We start from the raw sequence: 19,238 nt of genomic DNA, 5'->3' as shown, positions 1-19,238 counted from the left end.
AAATATTTATAAAATCCATATAGATTCCCCCTTTTTCTCTCAAACTATCCACCTTTTCTCTCTTCCTCTTCTCCGAGTTTGCCCCATTTTTCTCTCCAATTCTCAAAATATCAATTTCATATCACCTCTGATGTGGGGGGTTCCACCACCCATTTGATATAGATTCATAGATACTAAGGTCAGAAGGGACCATTCTGATCATCTAGTCCGACCTCCTGCACAGCGCAGGCCACAGAATCTCACCCACCCACTCCTGCGAAAAACCTCACCTATGTCTGAGCTATTGAAGTCCTCAAATCGTGGTTTAAAGACTTCAAGGAGCAGAGAATCCTCCATCAAGTGACCCGTGCCCCACCACTGCAGAGGAAGGTGAAAAACCTCCAGGGCCTCTTCAAACCTGGCCTGGAGGAAAATTCCTTCCCGACTCCAAATATGGCGATCAGCTAAACCCTGAGCATATGGGCAAGATTCACCAGCCAGATACTACAGAAAATTCTTTCCTGGGTAACTCAGATCCACCCATCTAATATCCCATCTCAGGGGATTAGGCCTATTTACCATGAATATTTAAAGATCAATTAATTACCAAAATCACATTATCCCATCATACCATCTCCTCCATAAACTTATCGAGTTTAATCTTAAAGCCAGATAGATCTTTTGCCCCCACTGCTTCCCTTGGAAGGCTATTCCAAAACTTCACTCCTCTGATGGTTAGAAACCTTCGTCTAATTTCAAGTCTAAACTTCCTGGTGGCCAGTTTATACCCATTTGTTCTTGTGTCCACATTGGTGCTGAGCTGAAATAATTCCTCTCCCTCTCCTGTATTTATCCCTCTGATATATTTATAGAGAGCAATCATATCTCCCCTCAGCTTTCTTTTAGTTAGGCTAAACAAGCCAAGCTCCTTGAGTCTCCTTTTATAAGACAAGTTTTCCATTCCTCGGATCATCCTAGTAGCTCTTCTCTGTACCTGCTCCAGTTTGAATTCATCCTTTTTAAACATGGGAGACCAGAACTGCACACAGTATTCTAGGTGAGGTCTCACCAGTGCCTTGTATAATGGTACTAAAACCTCCTTATCCCTACTGGAAATGCCTCTCCTGATGCATCCCAAAACCGCATTAGCTTTTTTCACAGCCATATCACATTGGCAGCTCATAGTCATCCTATGATCAACCAATACTCCAAGGTCCTTCTCCTCTTCCGTTACTTCTAATTGATGCGTCCCCAACTTATAACTAAAATTCTTGTTATTAATCCCTAAATGCATAACCTTACACTTCTCACTATTAAATTTCATCCTATTACTATTACTCCAGTTTACAAGTTTCAGAGTAGCAGCCGTGTTAGTCTGTATTCGCAAAAAGAAAAGGAGTACTTGTGGCACCTTAGAGATTAACAAATTTATTAGAGCATAAGCTTTCGTGAGCTACAGCTCACTTCATCGGATGCATTTGGTGGAAAAAACAGAGGAGAGATTTATATACACACACACAGAGAACATGAAACAATGGGTTTATCATACACACTGTAAGGAGAGAGATCACTTAAGATAAGTCATCACCAACAGCAGGGGCGGGAAGGAGGAAAACCTTTCATGGTGACAAGCAGGTAGGCTAATTCCAGCAGTTAACAAGAATATCAGAGGAACAGTGGGGGGTGGGGTGGGAGGGAGAAATACCATGGGGAAATAGTTTTACTTTGTGTAATGACTCATCCATTCCCAGTCTCTATTCAAGCCTAAGTTAACTGTATCCAGTTTGCAAATTAATTCCAATTCAGCAGTCTCTCGTTGGAGTCTGTTTTTGAAGCTTTTTTGTTGAAGTATAGCCACTCTTAGGTCCAGTTTACAAGGTCATCCAGATCCTCCTGTATGATATCCCGGTCCTTCTCTGTATTGGCAATACCTCCCAGCTTTGTATCATCTGCAAACTTTATTAGCAAAAAGATGCAATGAAGTGAGCTGTAGCTCACGAAAGCTTACGCTCAAATACATTTGTTAGTCTCTAAGGTGCCACAAGTCCTCCTTTTCTTTTTGCGAATACAGACTAACACGGCTGCTACTCTGAAACTTTATTAGCGCACACTCACTTTTTGTGCCGAGGTCAGTAATAAAAAGATTAAATAAGATTGGTCCCCAAACTGATCCCTGAGGAACTCCACTGGTAAACTCCTTCCAGCCTGACAGTTCTCCTTTCAGTAGGACCTGTTGTCGTCTCCCCTTTAACCAATTCCTTATCCATCTTTCCATGTTCATATTGATCCCCATCTTTTCCAATTTAACTAATAATTCCCCATGTGGCACGATATCAAACGCCATACTGAAATCTAGGTAAATTAGATCCACTGCATTTCCTTTGTCTAAAAAATCTGTTACTTTCTCAAAAAAGGAGATCAGGTTGGTTTGGCACGATCTACCTTTTGTAAAACCATGTTGTATTTTGTCCCATTTACCATTGACTTCAATGTCCTTAACTATTTTCTCCTTCAAATTTTTTTCCAGGACCTTGCATACTACAGATGTCAAACTAACAGGCCTGTAGTTACCTGGATCACTTTTTTTTCCTTTCTTAAAAATAGGAACTATATTAGCAATTCTCCAATCATACGGTACAACCCCTGAGTTTACAGATTCATTAAAAATTCTTGCTAATGGGCTTGCAATTTCAGGTGCCAATTCCTTTAATATTCTTGGATGAAGATTATCTGCCCCCCCACATTTAGTTCCATTAAGCTGTTTGAGTTTCACTTCTACCTCAGATATGGTAATATCTACCTCCATATCCTCATTCCCATTTGTCATGCTACCATTATCCCTAAGATCCTCTTTAGCCTTATTAAAGACTGAGGCAAAGTATTCGTTTAGATATTGGGCCATGCCTAGATTATCTTTAACCTCCACTCCATCCTCAGTGTTTGGCAGCCCCACTTCTTCTTTCTTAGTTTTCTTATTTATATGGCTATAGAACCTTTTACTATTGGTTTTAATTCCCTTTGCAAGGTCCAACTCAACTCGACTTTTAGCCTGTCTCACTTTATCCCTACATGTTCTGACCTCAATTAGGTAGCTTTCCTTGCTGATCCCTCCCATCTTCTCTCCCTGTCGGCTTTCTGCTTCTTCTTAATCACCTCTCTAAGATGCTTGGTCATCCAGCTTGGTCTACAACTCCTGCCTATGAATTTTTTCCCCTTTCTTGGGATGCAGGCTTCCGATAGCTTCTGCAGCTTTGATTTAAAGTAATCCCAGGCCTCCTCTACCTTTAGATCCATAAGTTCTTTCCAATCCACTTCCCTAACTAATTTCCTTAATTTTTGAAAGTCAGCCCTTTTGAAATCAAAAACCCTAGTTGCAGATTTATTTTTGTTAATCCTTCCATTCAGTTTGAACTGAATTAGCTCATGATCGCTTGAACCAAGGTTGTCCCCGACAACCATTTCTTCTGTGAGGTCCTCACTACTCACAAAACCAAATCTAAAATGGCATCCCCTCTAGTCGGTTCAGCAACTACTTGATGAAGGAATCCATCAGCTATCGCATCTAGGAAAATCTGAGCCCTGTTATTATTACTAGCACTGGTCCTCCAGTCTGGGAAGTTAAAGTCTCCCATGATCACGCAGTTTCCATTAGTATTTACTTTATTAAAAACATTAAAAAGGACTCTATCCATATGCAAATTAGATCCCGGAGGTCTATAGCACACCCCAAGCACTATCGTAGGGGAAGCTCTACTACTTTTATTCCCCAATGTAATTTTTGCCCAGACGGACTCTGTCTTATCCATTCCATCGCATCTTATTTCTTTACATTCTACCTCATCATTGATATACAATGCTTCTCCACCACCTTTACCTTTATTTCGGTCTTTCCTAAACAGCACATACCCTTCAATACCTGTAGTCCAGTCATGACTACTATTCCACCATGTTTCTGTTATCCCTATAATATCTGGTTTCACTTCCTGCACCAGTAGCTCTAGTTCCTCCATTTTGTTACCTAGACTCCTCGCATTGGTGTACAAACATCTTAATTTTTGCTGTTTGGCCTCGCTCACATTTTGTACCCTATTAGGCACAGTCATTCTACAGCCAGTATAACCTATTAGACTAGTATCCACACCGCCCTCGCTCCTTATATACATTCTCCTACCCACGGCTGTATCCTTTCTTACTTCGTCTTCTTCCCTCTCAATGCTAAAATCTGGCGTGGAGATTACCTGGACATCTCCCAACCATCTTCCCCAAATTCCTAGTTTAAAGCTCTCTATCAGTTGTGCCAGCCTTGATCCTAGAAGTCTATTTCCTTCCCTACTCAGATGAAGTCCATCCCGAGAGAACTGACCTCTGTCTGTGAATGCCTCCCCGTGGCCATACATCCCAAAGCCCTCCTTATAGCACCACTGCCTAAGCCATCTGTTGACAGTCATAATCTTGTCACACCTTTGTTGCCCTTCTCTAGGAACAGGCAGAATCCCACTAAGGATCACCTGAGCCTTGATTTCCTTAAGCGTCTTCCCCAGCTTGGCATAGTCTCCCTTCATACGTTCCAGTGAGAATCTAGCCACGTCCTTTGTTCCCACATGAAGGATAATTAGGGGATTCTTTCCTGCTCCCTTTAGGATCCTTTTCAACCTCAGGTCTACATCCCGTATCTTAGCACCCGGAAGACAGCACACCCTTCTATTCTCTGGATTTGCTCTGGTTACAGGCCTGTCTATTCTTCTCAATAAAGAGTCCCCGATCACATAGACCTTCCTTTTCCTGGTGACGGTGCTATTCTCCAGTCTCTCCCCTGTTCCCTCTGGCTGCAAGTTCTTTCCATTCCTATTCTCCCTTGTAATCCTCTTCAACCCATCCTGTATCCTCCTGGGGCTCATATTTGGTGTAGTCTCCATTGACTCTTCCCCTTTTCCTATAGGACTAGCTGCTCTTCTCTTCTTCCTTACCCTTCCACCTTCAGTGACCACCTGCTGAGCCCCTTCTTCATTTCCCAACTCTGCAAACCCTGTTCCTAAGCTCTATTTCTCCTTCACTAGCCCGTCTTTTCTTCTGCCTGGTTCTGTTAGTCACACGCTTCCACTGACCACTTTCCACACCCAGTCTCCCCTCAGACTTCCTCAGACCTGCTTCCATCTGTAAGTCTGAGCTTTTCCCTTCAGATACCTCATGTCTTTGTCCATAATCTGCTCGAACCCCCTTTCTAAACTCAACCAGACTTTCCACCTGCATCTCCAAACCTCGGATCTTTTCCTCCATCAGCTCGATCAGACGGCATTTCATGCAGACAAAACTCTTATGAGGTTCCCCCTCCAGGATCATGTACATACTGCAGCTTCCACATCCGTCATCTTCATTTTGTCTTCCACTACACGAGTCACTCTCACTGCGGCCTCCGTATCTGTCATCGCCTTCCCACCTAAGTCCTGCTAATCTGGGAAACACAAACCACATCAAAAGACCACCACCCACAGCAAAAACAAACCCCAAACAAGCACCACAATACAAACTCCCCTTACAAACTCCCAAACTCCCCTGTTTACAGCTCTGTTTGCTAGCTCCTGTGCCACTGCAGCGATTTGTCCTTGGTCAGGTGGGAAATTGTCCTGAATCATTCCCCCAAATGGGCAGGGGGTTAGTGGGGGCTGTTTGGGGGAGTCCTGAGACAGCTTCTTCTGGGATGGAGACGGGGTGGCCCTTCTCTGCCAGCAACAGGGCATGGAAGGGGCCAGAGATTTCCCCATACCCCTGAATTTCCCCATCACCCATCATAGAAGATCAGGGTTGGCAGGGACCTCAGGAGGTATCTAGTCCAACCCCTGCTCAAAGCAAGACCAATCCCCAATTTTTGTCCCATATCCTAAATGGCCCCCCTCAGGGATTGAACTCACAACCCTGGGTTCAGCAGGCCAATGCTCAAACCCCTGAGCTATCCCTCCCCCCAACTTGCGTGTGATCCACAGATGGGAACCCTTCTCCAGGAGCCTGGTGGCTTCGCTGCTCTTGACTTGAGGGGTCTCAATCTTCCTTGTTGGCGTCATGCCACTTGAATTAACGAATGGAATAAATTCAGTATTAATTGGGCCACAGACAGCAGGAGAATCCCTCTTTAGCCCAGCGCTCAGGCGCTCCCCTGAAAGGCAGGACACCCCTGTTCCACTGTTAACTCTCTCCCCCCCCCCGGATGAGTGCCTTACCCCTGGACGAACCGCAACGAGAGGCCTCACCCTCCTCCCTGTCCCATTTGGGTGACCTCTGGGCATCGAGCACTCGTAGATACTGTTGCTCCTGAATTATCGGGGCTAATTCCCTAGCCTTGTCCCTAGGGCTGGGGGATTTTGACACTCCCTCCCACTGCACCTGACTCATTAGAGTCTCTGATTTCCCACAAGGTGCTTTCCGGCCATCTAATCCCCCTGAGATACTGCTGACCCCCTTACTGTGCATTACTAGGCTGAATCCCATTTGCTCACGCTCCCTGACCCCTGGCTTCCCTAGGATTGTCTCATTTTCACTGGTCCCTTCTGTCAGTAAGATGATGACCCAAGGAAGTTCCCCCCCTAGTTGGAGTCTCTACAATGTGGGACAGAGAGGTGGTTGAGGTGTCCCTTGGATGATGAGATGCAGATAATTAAATATGGAGCACCAGAGGAGCTGTCCCCAGGATTTCCCTGCTTAGAAATGAGCTTGAATACAGCCTGCCCCATCTCAACAAAGATACATTAGAATTGGAAAAAGAACAGCGAAGGGCAACAAACATGATTAGGGGTATGGAACAGCTTCTGTGCGAGGGGAGATTAAAAGAACTGGAAATGGTCACCTTAGAAGAGAGACAATTGAGGGGGCATATGATAGAGATCTATAAAATCATGAGTCGTGTGGAGAAAATGAATGAGGGAGGGTTATTTACCCCCTTTGCACTCACAAGAGCTAGGGGTCACCCGAAGAAAGGGAGATGCTGAGAAGGGCATGCACAGGTAAGAAATTAGTTAAACCCACTCCAAAAAAATCTCAGGGTCTGCAGGAAACAGCCAGGACCCTGGGAGCTCTCGGCGTTCAGGGTTGTCCCCCGCAGATGTGCTATCCAAATGGCAGATATGGCTCATGGTTTGCCATCCATCTTCAGTGACACCTGGCAGCAGCTCCCCCTCTGACCTCCTTTCCCCCTGAGTTTTCAGATGGGATGTGGAAGCAGAATTGATCCTCTCCTCTCTTCCCCTATGGGGAATAGTTTGGTGGGTTCAAGTCCTGATTTTTTTCTCCCATCTCTCCACCATTTAATCTGGTTTCTTCCCAACTTGCAAAGGTTTCCTTTCTCCTCGGCGCAGGGAGCAACCCTCCTCCCCACATCCCAGCGGCGGAGATGGGAGGATGAGTAAGAATGAGGAGGAGACGTCTCAGCCGCGAAAAGCTGAGCCAGAAGAACCACATGGGAGATTGGCAGGAAGATATAAAGGGAAGGTTTCCCAGAATTGTGAGCTGGGGAAAGCCTACGAGAGACAGTCAGGGAAGAAAGAAGGTGAACCCATTAATGCCAGGCTGAGTTTGCCCCATGCCAGATGCTGCACTCCCTCCCTCCCACCCACCCACCCACCCACTTCAGCCAAACCTGTGGGGCCCATCTCAGTACCCTCACTGGCCTGGCCAGGTTCTGTACACAGTCCCCCAGGCATCCACCTGCCCGCACTGACCTTCCACTGGTCCTGCTGCTTGTTTTATATAGGGCCCTTCTGGCCCCGGATTGGTCGCTCCATCACCCCCTCTGATTGGCCACTCCTCTGCAGTCACTCTAGGCTGCCTGGAGGACTTCTCGCTGCTCTTTTCTGAGGCAGGGTGATGCAGGGCCACGGAGCCTCCAGCCTCCGGACCTAGTCCATCCTGCTCCACCCCTCCCCACTGTCAGAGAGACATCCAGCCCCATAACCCCTCCTTTTCCCTTTTTAAAGTGGTGCTGCCCAGGTGAATGGCACTCCAGGCAGTCACTTTCTAACTGATCAAATAGTCATTTAAAATCCCCTCCGATTTCTCCCCTTTTCTCTCAGGCATTGCATTTTTATTACACATTCTCCGCTATTCAATTTTGCCCCATTTTCTCTTTAGTTAGCTACGACTGATTTAATATCCCATTAAATGTCTCTCTTCTCCTGCTAAAGCCGCATTGCGTGGGTCTCCCTGCAGCCTGTGTGAGTGGTGATCGGTGGGCGGTAATATTAAATACGGATGTAAAAAAAATCAAAGAAACAGGGTTTTGTTTTGTTTTTCCTTTCCTCCCTTCAAAACTACAGGAACTTCAGGTTTCGGAGGGAAAACTGGTTGCTCTGAGTCTTTGCCCCTGATGTGGAGGTCAGGAGAGGAGGGAAGAGGCTCCCGCAATGACTAGCCTCTGGCTCTGTGGGGAAGTGGTTTCATTAGATCCTACCATCAGAGGTCTCTGGTTATTGCTGTGGGATTGAGGTGTGGGATTGAGGTGCAGGATTTCTGTTCTATTAGGTCCTTGTACTGCATACAACACCATGGTACGTGAAATTGTATAAGCCTGATTGAATACCTTTTACTCTCCTTTCAGTTACACGTTGTTCTTTGTTGTCTTGTCCTCTCCCCTGCGGGAGAAGCTTGTGCATCGGCGTGTCTTGTTTTGGTAGGGTTGTCTGCCTGTTTCACTTTCTGGTGGTGGTGGTGGTTCTAAATAGACTCATTGGTACATATTTGCCATTAGAGGAGACAACATTTAAAAAAAAAAAGCACCTTGCATTCAGAGTGGAAGGTGATGAAGTTTGAGATGGTCCTTAGTTCCTAGGAGAGTCCATTCCAGAGTCTCAGAGAAAGCTCTGTCTCCCTCACAGATGATCTGGGTTAAAAAAAAAAAGATAATTTTATGGAGGATGAGTCCAGCAATGGCTATTAACCAAGATGGTCAGGGATACAACCCCATGCTCCAGATATCCCTAAACCTCTGGCTGCCAGAAGCTGGGACTGGATGACAAGGGATGGATCACTCGATGATCGCCCTGTTCTGTTCATTCCCTCTGAAGCATCTGGCACCGGCCGCTGTCAGAAGACAGGATACTGGGCTAGATGGACTTTTCGTCTGATCCAGTCTGGCCATTCTTATGAGCTTTACCCTTCTTGTAGAGAGCTCCGTTGTGCCAGGTGGTAAAGGCCTGATCATCATCCACTAGGATTGTTACCCCGGAATTTGACAGCCCTGCGTATACCCTGGACGTGACTGCCCAGCTGTCAGCGATTTTGTATGTTCAGCCACTGCTGGCTGAAACCCTAATACCACCTACGTAGGAATGATCTTAGGCCTTTGTGAGACAAGGTCAGACAGCAGCAGGCTTGCAGTTTGTTAACCAGAATGGGAGGATGGGACAGAAAGTTATGGAAGTGAACAGTGACCTGGGTTTGAAGTGCCCCTGACGTCTTGTTGTTATGGCTAGAAATACTAGAAGAGTTTTGAGATAACGAGCAGTTGGTTGAAATTAGGAGAATTTGTGACCCAGTAGAGGAGTCTGTAGGTTATGTGCTTTGTTAGAGTTTGCTATAAAAGATTAGGTGAAAGTAAACACCTTGGAGAGGTCTGTGGGAGATTTTCTTAGGGCAAGGAGCTGGCATCTAAACCCCGCATCAGCTGGATGGAAAGAGGGCCCCTGGAAGCCCGGCTGGTGATCGCTCAAAACCATCTCAGACTGTGGTTAACTTTATCTGGGTTGTCCTAAACCTATTGCGCACGCGTGTGTGTGTGTGTGTGTGTGTGTGTGTGTGTGTGTGTGTGTGTGTGCGCGCGCTTAATATCTAATAAATAGTAATTTTAGAGAAAAGCACGCTTGCTTGTATCAATCTTTTATCAGACGGAAGACCCGTGTTCCCATTGATTTATTCCTGACACTGCCTGCAGAGAAACAGCTGGATCTCGTGCTGGGGAGAGACGTTCATTAAAGCTCCCTCTAAACCCTACCAAGGTGGGGACGGTCTCCAGGTAGGACTAGCCACAGACGCTGCTGACAGAAACTCCTGATCAGAGAGTCCAGGCGATTGAGAGAGACCTCAGGGAAAGCGCTGGGGACAGGCAGGAAATTGACTGCACAGTGAGCCTTTTGTCCTCCCCCATCTCTGCTTCTCGTGTATCTGGGAGGACACCCCAGAGCTGCTGTCATCATTAAGATTAAGGCCAAAAGGGATGATTCTATCAGCAAATCTGACCAGCTTCACCCAGGCCCTTAAATTTCTCCCACTGACCCTATATGGGGTCCAATAACTTGTGGATAAAGCTTATCTTCCTGACTGGCATCCAGCCTTTCTGGCCCTGGCAGAGCTGGTTATGTGATGGGGAGAGAGAGCCCCCAAGAATGGGATGGTGACCAAGTTTCGCATCTTGAGAGCGGAAGGAAATAGGAGAGAGAGAGAGAGAGACTGAAGAGGACTGGTGTGGAGAAAGTAAATCAGGAAGTGTTATTTACTCCTTCTCATTACACAAGAACTAGGGGTCACCAAATGAAATGAATAGGCAGCAGGTTTAAAACAAACCAAAGGAAATATTTTTTCACACAACACACAGTCAACCTGTGGAACTCCTTGCCAGGGGCTGTTGTGAAGACCAAAAGTATAACTGGGTTCAAAGAAGAATTAGATAAACTCATGGAGCATACGTTCATCAATGGCTATTAACCAAGATGGTCAGGGATACAACCCCATGCTTTGGGTGTCCTTAAACCTCCAATTTCCAGAAGCTGGGACTGGACAGCAGAGGATGGATCACTAGGAATTCCCTGTTTTGTTCATTCCCTCTGAAGCACCTGGCTCTGGCCACTGTTGACAGACAGGATATTGGACTAGACATACCACGGGTCTGATGCTGTATGGCCGTTCTAATGTTCTTATTCAATATCCTCTGTCGCTGTCTTCTGCCAGTTCTTCCTCAGTCTTCTTCACTTTCTCTTTCCTCCCTCAAATATCTAATTCAATATTTGCTTATATGTATCCCATCTTCCATGCAATGCACCTGTCCCAGCTACCTGAGCCACCTTCTTGGCTCCTAATAGGAGTGGGAGGTGGGGGACCAAACAACTTAGTGTTAAGAAAGAGCCAGACTAATGTCTGAGTGTGATTGTCTAACAGGGCTGCTTGTGATTGTGGGGGACAGAGCTCGGAAGCCCTGGGGCTCACTTCTGGTTTATGTCTTATGTTACTAAGAATCTCATGCTTCAGGGTTTCAGATGGCCCCGTGCAGGGGTCAGGAAGGGATTTTTCCCCCCCAGTGCATTCTGGGAGGTTTTTTTATCTCCTTTCTCTGAAGCATCAGGGCTGGCCCTGGCTGGAGATGGGACAGTGGGCAGGGCGGGCGCTGAGGGCTCTGAGAAGGAGCTGAGAGTTGTGGTGGATCACAACCTCAACAGAAGTCAGCAATGTGATGCTGTTGCAAAAAAAGCAAATGTAATTTTAGGCTGCATTAACAGAGGCACCGCACGCATGTCACGGGAGGCGATAGTACCGCTCTACTCAGCGCTGGTTCGGTCTCAGCTGGAGCACCGTGTCCAACTTTGGTCACCAATGTATAGAAAGGATGTGGGGGAAGTGGAAAGGATCCAGAGGTGAGCGACAAAGATGATCAAAGGGATGGAATGCAAGCCCGATGGGCAAAGGCTGAAGGGATTCAGTATATTTAGGTTGAAAAGAGGAGATTAAGGGTAGATATGATAGCGGTCTTCAAATACTTGAAAGGTTGCTATAAAAGAGGTGTAGAAAAGTTGTTCTCTCTTGCCACCGAGGGCAGGACAAGAGGCAATGGGTTCAAACCACAGCACAGCAGATAACTGTGGGAACAGCAGAACAATGGAACAGACGCCTCGGGAGGTCTTGGAAGCTCCTTCACTGGAGGTTTTCAGAAGGAGGCTGGACAGCATCTGTCTTGGCTGGCTTAGACACAACAAACTCTGCGTCTTGGCAGACTAGACTAGACTAGAAGACCCTTGCGGTCCATTCTAACCCTATGGTTCTATGACTCTGATCCTCTGTTTGACCAGATGTTGCTAATCCTTCCAAAAGCAGCGTTTGCTTTTCCTCAGCTTGCACGAATACCTCCAGCGCAGCCACCTTCAGATGTCACCACACTCCCCCAATAGCAAAGCTCTTCTACTGGTTAGGTTTCTTTGCCATTCACCTGCCCCTTTGCACCTGTTGTCCAGTTTCCGTCCTTCACCATCTTGGTTTTCCCGGCATTTACTTTCAATCTAATTTTTGATTGCCCTGGTTTACGGGTGATCATTTTGTTCCATGTCAAACTTAGTAAAGCAATGTCCTCAGCAAAGTCAAAGTTTCAGAGTAGCAGCCATGTTAGTCTGTATCCGCAAAAAGAAAATGAGGACTTGTGGCACCTAAGAGACTAACAAATTTATTTGAGCATAAGCTTTCATGAGCTTTATTAGTCTCTAAAGTCAAAGTTGTGTAACTAGTCTACACCAACCCATTGGACACGGTCCATAATGCCTTCTGCTGCCGGCTTCGTCAGCCACTCTCTTGCGAATGGAAAGAGGATTGGTGATGAGACACACCCCGCATCTCACCCCACTCACAATATGGAGCCATGCACCAAAGCCTGCATCCAATCCCACTGCTCATCTGCAGTAAAACCTCAGAGTTACGAACACCTGAGTTACGAACTGACCAGTCACCACACACCTCGACTCCTCGTCTGGAACCGGAAGTACACAATCAGGCAGCAGCAAAGAGCAAAAAGAAAAAAAAAGCAAACACAGTACAGTGCTGTGTTAAACATAAACTACTAAAAAAGTAAAGGGAAAGCGGCAATTTTCTTCTGCTCCGTAAAGTTTCAAAGCTGTATTAAGTCAATGTTGAGTTGTAAACTTTTGAAAGAACAACCCTAGCGTTTAGTTCAGAGTTACGAACATTTCAGAGTTACAAACAACCTCCCTTCCCAAGGTGTTTGTAACTCTGAGGTTCTGCTGTACATCCGTCATATAAATTCCTCCTTACCTAGATCAGCTTGTCTATATTCCTCAAGGTCTCTCTGTGGACACCATCAAACGCTTTCTTAAAGTTGACTAAGCTGCCATAGCTTTTTCGATGAACAGTTGAGGAATGAACATCTGTTCCAAAATGATCTGGCTGGCTGGACCCCAGCCTCTCTGCTCACAATGCTTCTTTCCTGCCCTCCTTAATTCAGTCCAGCAGGACGGTAGCCAGGATTAATAACACCATGACACCGCTCTAGTTTGTGCGCTAAGATCCCCCTTTTTGGCACTGTCACAATGACACCACTTTTCCAGTCACGTGGCACTTTCTCCTTCACCCTTATTTGGTTAGTTTGGTTAGCTGTTCAATTCGAATTTAGTACCGCTTCTTGAATTCTGTCCACCCCGGGAGCTTTCTCCTGTTGGAGCCCTTTGGTTCCTGCTTTCATTTCTTTGGGTGTTACTGGTTCCTCATCTATTGCCAACTTAGCACTGGCCTTTCTCTGAAACCTGGGCATGATTTTTGGCTCTGGGCAGTTTAATCTGGAATGGACTTGCACTTTTCATCGTCTGACTTGTTCTTCGTGCATTTTAAATATCTGTCCATGAGAGTCGCTGATGGGCATTGCCTGTGGGGGTCTGATTTTTCCTCAGCGGTCTTGCACTATTTATTAGAGCTGCTTGAAATCTCTCCCCTGTGCTTCTGCCTCCACAGCTTTCACCTGGACCCAGGCACTTCTGTCTTGCATGCCTCTCGGCTTTCTTGTTTTGCCCTTTTCTCTCATGTTCACCTCTGAGGTTTGCCTCTTGCACTGTTCCTTTTTGGCCCCTCGTCAATCAATGCCCACATTCCACCTTCTTCTGGCTTCTTCAATGGCCCTCTACTGTCTTGTCTACTGTGTTTTTTCCCATTCAACCATCTTTCTTACAGACTTTCGATCAGCCTGCTCCTGTAAAACACTGGCCCAGTTGCTGAATGCAGTCCGGAATCTCCCCCGTCTTTCTTGGACCCTGAACTCCTCTTTGCTACAACTCGCCTTTTGTCTCTCTTCGTCATCTTTTTGAGTTTCAGTTGTAACGTAGCCACTAAAGGATAATGATCTGAGACCCCATCTGCTCCTCTGCTGACTCAGGCACCCCTCTGAGCAAATGCCCAAGCCTGGGATATACTCACATGTTCTCTCCAATTGACAGTCGCATTGTGGGCTGATCTTCCTGTGAGCATTTGAATCCTCTTGTGCTGAAAAAGACTGTCTCCTGTCTACACGCTGTTTGTGCCAGGGAGATTCAGGAGCCATTCATAACTCCTTCCCAGCAGGTAGAGTTGTTGCCAATTTGTGCACTGAAGTCACCTATCATTAACTTAATGTCATGACTGGGCACACAAGCCAGCACTTGCTGAACTGCTGGTGGAGTATATCCTTTTCGCCATCATCTGCTGCATTTCCTGTGTTATACAAACAAAACTGCACAGGATCGTTTCAGGGGACAAGACAAGATGTCACGTTTATTATAAAAACACAATTTGATTTTAGACCAATAACTAATATCTAATACCTATATACACACACATATCAAAAGTTCTGCAGCTGCTAGATAGTTACCAGACCTGAATGTAGCTTGAGTTCATGGCTTAGGTTCACAGCTTGTGGAGGCTAACTGGCCAGGAAAGCTGGGCAAAAGGAAGAACTAGATCTCTGTTGGGCATGCACCGATGCCCTTCCATGTTGGCAGCAGAATGTGACCCTCCAAAGTCTTCACCTCAAAGGTTCACCGGGGGAAGGAGACCAAAGCCCTGAGGTAAGTGGGAAAGCGGGATACCGGGAGGAAGCACAGGCAGGAATGTCTGTGAGGGGAGGGCTCCTGCCTCATACTGGGAATGAGGGACGATCAACAGGTTATCTCAAGTGCTTATATACAAATGCACAAAGCCTTGGAAACAAGCAGGGAGAACTGGACGTCCTGGTGATGTCAAGGAATTATGACGTGATTGGAATAACAGAGACTTGGTGGGATAACTCACATGACTGGAGTACAGTCATGGATGGTTATAAACTGTTCAGGAAGGACAGGCAGGGCAGAAAAGGTGGGGGAGTAGCACTGTATGTAAGGGAGCAGTATGACTGCTCAGAGCTCCGGTACGAAACTGTGGAAAAACCTGAGTGTCTCTGGATTAAGTTTAGAAGTGTGTGCAACAAGAGTGATGTCATGGTGGGAGTCTGCTATAGACCACCGGACCAGGGGGATGAGGTGGATGAGGCTTTCTTCCGGCAACTCACGGAAGCTACTAGATCGCATGCCCTGATTCTCATGGGTGACTTTAATTTTCCTGATATCTGCTGGGAGAGCAATACAGCGGTGCATAGACAATCCAGGAAGTTTTTGGAAAGCGTAGGGGACAATTTCCTGGTGCAAGTGCTAGGGGAGCCAACTAGGGGGAGCGCTTTTCTTGACCTGCTGCTCACAAACCGGGTAGAATTAGTGGGGGAAGCAAAAGTGGATGGGAATCTGGGAGGCAGTGACCATGAGTTGGTTGAGTTCAGGATCCTGACGCAGGGAAGAAAGGTAAGCAGCAGGATACGGACCCTGGACTTCAGGAAAGCAGACTTTGACTCCCTCAGGGAACAGATGGCCAGGATCCCCTGGGGGACTAACATGAAAGGGAAGGGAGTCCAGGAGAGCTGGCTGTATTTCAAGGAATCCCTGTTGAGGTTACAGGGACAAACCATCCCGATGAGTCGAAAGAATAGTAAATATGGCAGGCGACCAGCTTGGCTTAATGGTGAAATCCTAGCGGATCTTAAACATAAAAAAGAAGCTTACAAGAAGTGGAAGGTTGGACATATGACCAGGGAAGAGTATAAAAATATTGCTCGGGCATGTAGGAAAGATATCAGGAGGGCCAAATCGCACCTGGAGCTGCAGCTAGCAAGAGATGTCAAGAGTAACAAGAAGGGTTTCTTCAGGTATGTTGGCAACAAGAAGAAAGCCAAGGAAAGTGTGGGCCCCTTACTGAATGAGGGAGGCAAGCTAGTGACAGAGGATGTGGAAAAAGCTAATGTACTCAATGCTTTTTTTGCCTCTGTTTTCACTAACAAGGTCAGCTCCCAGACTGCTGTGCTGGGCAACACAAAATGGGGAAGAGATGGCCAGCCCTCTGTAGAGATAGAGGTGGTTAGGGACTATTTAGAAAAGCTGGACGTGCACAAGTCCATGGGGCCGGACGAATTGCATCCGAGAGTGCTGAAGGAATTGGCGGCTGTGATTGCAGAGCCCTTGGCCATTATCTTTGAAAACTCGTGGCGAACGGGGGAAGTCCCGGATGACTGGAAAAAGGCTAATGTAGTGCCCATCTTTAAAAAAGGGAAGAAGGAGGATCCTGGGAACTACAGGCCAGTCAGCCTCACCTCAGTCCCTGGAAAAATCATGGAGCAGGTCCTCAAAGAATCAATCCTGAAGCACTTAGAGGAGAGGAAAGTGATCAGGAACAGTCAGCATGGATTCACCAAGGGAAGGTCATGCCTGACTAATCTAATCGCCTTTTATGATGAGATTACTGGTTCTGTGGATGAAGGGAAAGCAGTGGATGTATTGTTTCTTGACTTTAGCAAAGCTTTTGACACGGTCTCCCACAGCATTCTTGTCAGCAAGTTAAGGAAGTATGGGCTGGATGAATGCACTATAAGGTGGGTAGAAAGCTGGCTAGATTGTCGGGCTCAACGGGTAGTGATCAATGGCTCCATGTCTAGTTGGCAGCCGGTGTCAAGTGGAGTGCCCCAGGGGTCGGTCCTGGGGCCCGTTTTGTTCAATATCTTCATAAATGATCTGGAGGATGGTGTGGATTGCACTCTCAGCAAATTTGCGGATGATACTAAACTGGGAGGAGTGGTAGATACGCTGGAGGGGAGGGATAGGATACAGAAGGACCTAGACAAATTGGAGGATTGGGCCAAAAGAAATCTAATGAGGTTCAATAAGGATAAGTGCAGGGTCCTGCACTTAGGATGGAAGAATCCAATGCACCGCTACAGACTAGGGACCGAATGGCTCGGCAGCAGTTCTGCGGAAAAGGACCTAGGGGTGACAGTGGACGAGAAGCTGGATATGAGTCAGCAGTGTGCCCTTGTTGCCAAGAAGGCCAATGGCATTTTGGGATGTATAAGTAGGGGCATAGCGAGCAGATCGAGGGACGTGATCGTTCCCCTCTATTCGACACTGGTGAGGCCTCATCTGGAGTACTGTGTCCAGTTTTGGGCCCCACACTACAAGAAAGATGTGGATAAATTGGAAAGAGTACAGCGAAGGGCAACAAAAATGATTGGGGGTCTAGAGCACATGACTTATGAGGAGAGGCTGAGGGAGCTGGGATTGTTTAGTCTGCAGAAGAGAAGAATGAGGGGGGATTTGATAGCTGCTTTCAACTACCTGAAAGGGGGTTTCAAAGAGGATGGCTCTAGACTGTTCTCAATGGTAGCAGATGACAGAACGAGGAGTAATGGTCTCAAGTTGCAATGGGGGAGGTTTAGATTGGATATTAGGAAAAACTTTTTCACTAAGAGGGTGGTGAAACACTGGAATGCGTTACCTAGGGAGGTGGTAGAATCTCCTTCCTTAGAGGTTTTTAAGGTCAGGCTTGACAAAGCCCTGGCTAGGATGATTTAACTGGGACTTGGTCCTGCTTTGAGCAGGGGGTTGGACTAGATGACCTTCTGGGGTCCCTTCCAACCCTGATATTCTATGATTCTATGATTCTTCCATCTCACCCATCCTTTTTGTAGGCTTTAGTTTGAATCCAGAGCCTATAGGTCTTGCTGTGTCATGCTGACTCTGGGTTCGGTGTGATTGATCACCCGTCAATTGCAGACATGGCTTTCAGCCTAGGACCTGGCTTTGATGTTTCTTCAATTGTACTTTTGTTCTTTTCTTTTGAGGGTGGACTCTTCTTGCTGTGTCCGGGCTGCTGTCTGCATCTTCAGCCATTGGTGTTTACATTTTATTTCATCAGGACAGGCTGGGGCTGGAGGTTGATTCCATCATCCATCCATACCTCATTCACACATCTAAAGTAAACTATTAAGATTACAGCAGGGTTTTGCAAAAATGAAGTGAGCATTTTAAAATGGGGTTTGGGAGAAGTTAAAATGGAGTTTGGGTTACAACATGGACAAGTGTAAGGAATGGCAACCAGTGAACAAAAGTTAGAATATAGACAAATATAATGAATGACAAACAGTGAGCTGAAGTTACAATGTTGAAACAGTGCAAGTTTCCGTGATTTAAGCAGCAATTGGATTGAAAATGAAACTCAATTAGCCTATTATTGGGGTACCTGGTTTAATGAATGAATGTGGTTTCATTCATAAAACTTTACTTATGAAGTTACATTAATAAAGTGAATAATTAAAAACAATTTCATTGATCAGTTCTACACCTGGGGCAGATATTTGGATTACTGTACACTTGACAGGTCTTGTTTGCAGGCTGGTGGTTGTTAGTCTGTCACACAATGGCTTCCAAAGTCCCCGAGATAAAGAAAAGAAAGTTCTCTCTGGGCGGCAGGGACATGGAGCAGCAATGCTGTAAGCATAAGATTCTTGATTTTTTGGAATTGCTCTTTTAAAATCTAGCAAAAGCCTAAATTCCAGGTGTATTTTCTTCCTTTTTGTTTTGAATAAAATTTATCTTTTTTAAGAACAGGATTTGGGTTTTTGAATCCTAAGAGGTTTGTGCACGTGTTGTTTAATTAGCTGGTGGCAACAGCTGATTTCCTTTGTTTGTTTTCTTTCTCAGCTCTTCCCCGGAGTAGGGGGGTGAAAGGGCTTGCGGGTACCCCACAGGGAGGAATTTCCAAGTGCTCCTTCCTGGGTTCAAAGGGGTTTTTTTGCATTTGGGTGGTGGCAGCGTTTACCAAGCCAAGGTCAGAGAGAAGCTGTAACCTTGGGAGTTTAATACAAGTCTGGAGTGGCCCATATGAATTTTTAGCATCCTTGCGGGCCCCCACTTTCCGCACTCGGAGTGCCAGAGTGGGGATTCAGCCTTGACAGTTGTGATATTATCCAGCGTCATTCCTACATGTCTGTCATGGGTTCGTCCTCCTGAGTATAAGATCATTGCACCCTCAGACAACATCTCCCCATGCCCTCTCCATCACATCCCACTGACACCACGTATTCTCTCATTTCTGGTGGAAGCTGTGTCAGCTTTCCTGTAGTTCACAAAGTACGTGCAGCAAAGTTCTCCATGAGCGGGTCGAAGAATTCTCCTCTTTTT

General features: G+C 46.3%; 2 protein-coding genes across 51 annotated transcripts in view; one reads left to right on the top strand and one right to left on the bottom strand.

The window, feature by feature from the left end:
• The window catches only part of LOC119849376 (zinc finger protein 420-like), a 3,142,523-nt gene that overhangs the window by 473,936 nt on the left and 2,649,349 nt on the right, over window positions 1–19,238 (bottom strand). The window lies entirely within an intron of this gene.
• Window positions 1–19,238, top strand: part of LOC119849403 (zinc finger protein 501-like) — a 1,099,011-nt gene that overhangs the window by 585,515 nt on the left and 494,258 nt on the right. The window lies entirely within an intron of this gene.

The sequence above is a fragment of the Dermochelys coriacea genome, chromosome 28, assembly GCF_009764565.3.
Source record: "Dermochelys coriacea isolate rDerCor1 chromosome 28, rDerCor1.pri.v4, whole genome shotgun sequence".
Lineage (NCBI taxonomy): Eukaryota > Metazoa > Chordata > Testudines > Dermochelyidae > Dermochelys > Dermochelys coriacea.
Note: the sequence above shows the minus strand (reverse complement) of the source record. Positions and strands in the feature narration are given on the sequence as shown.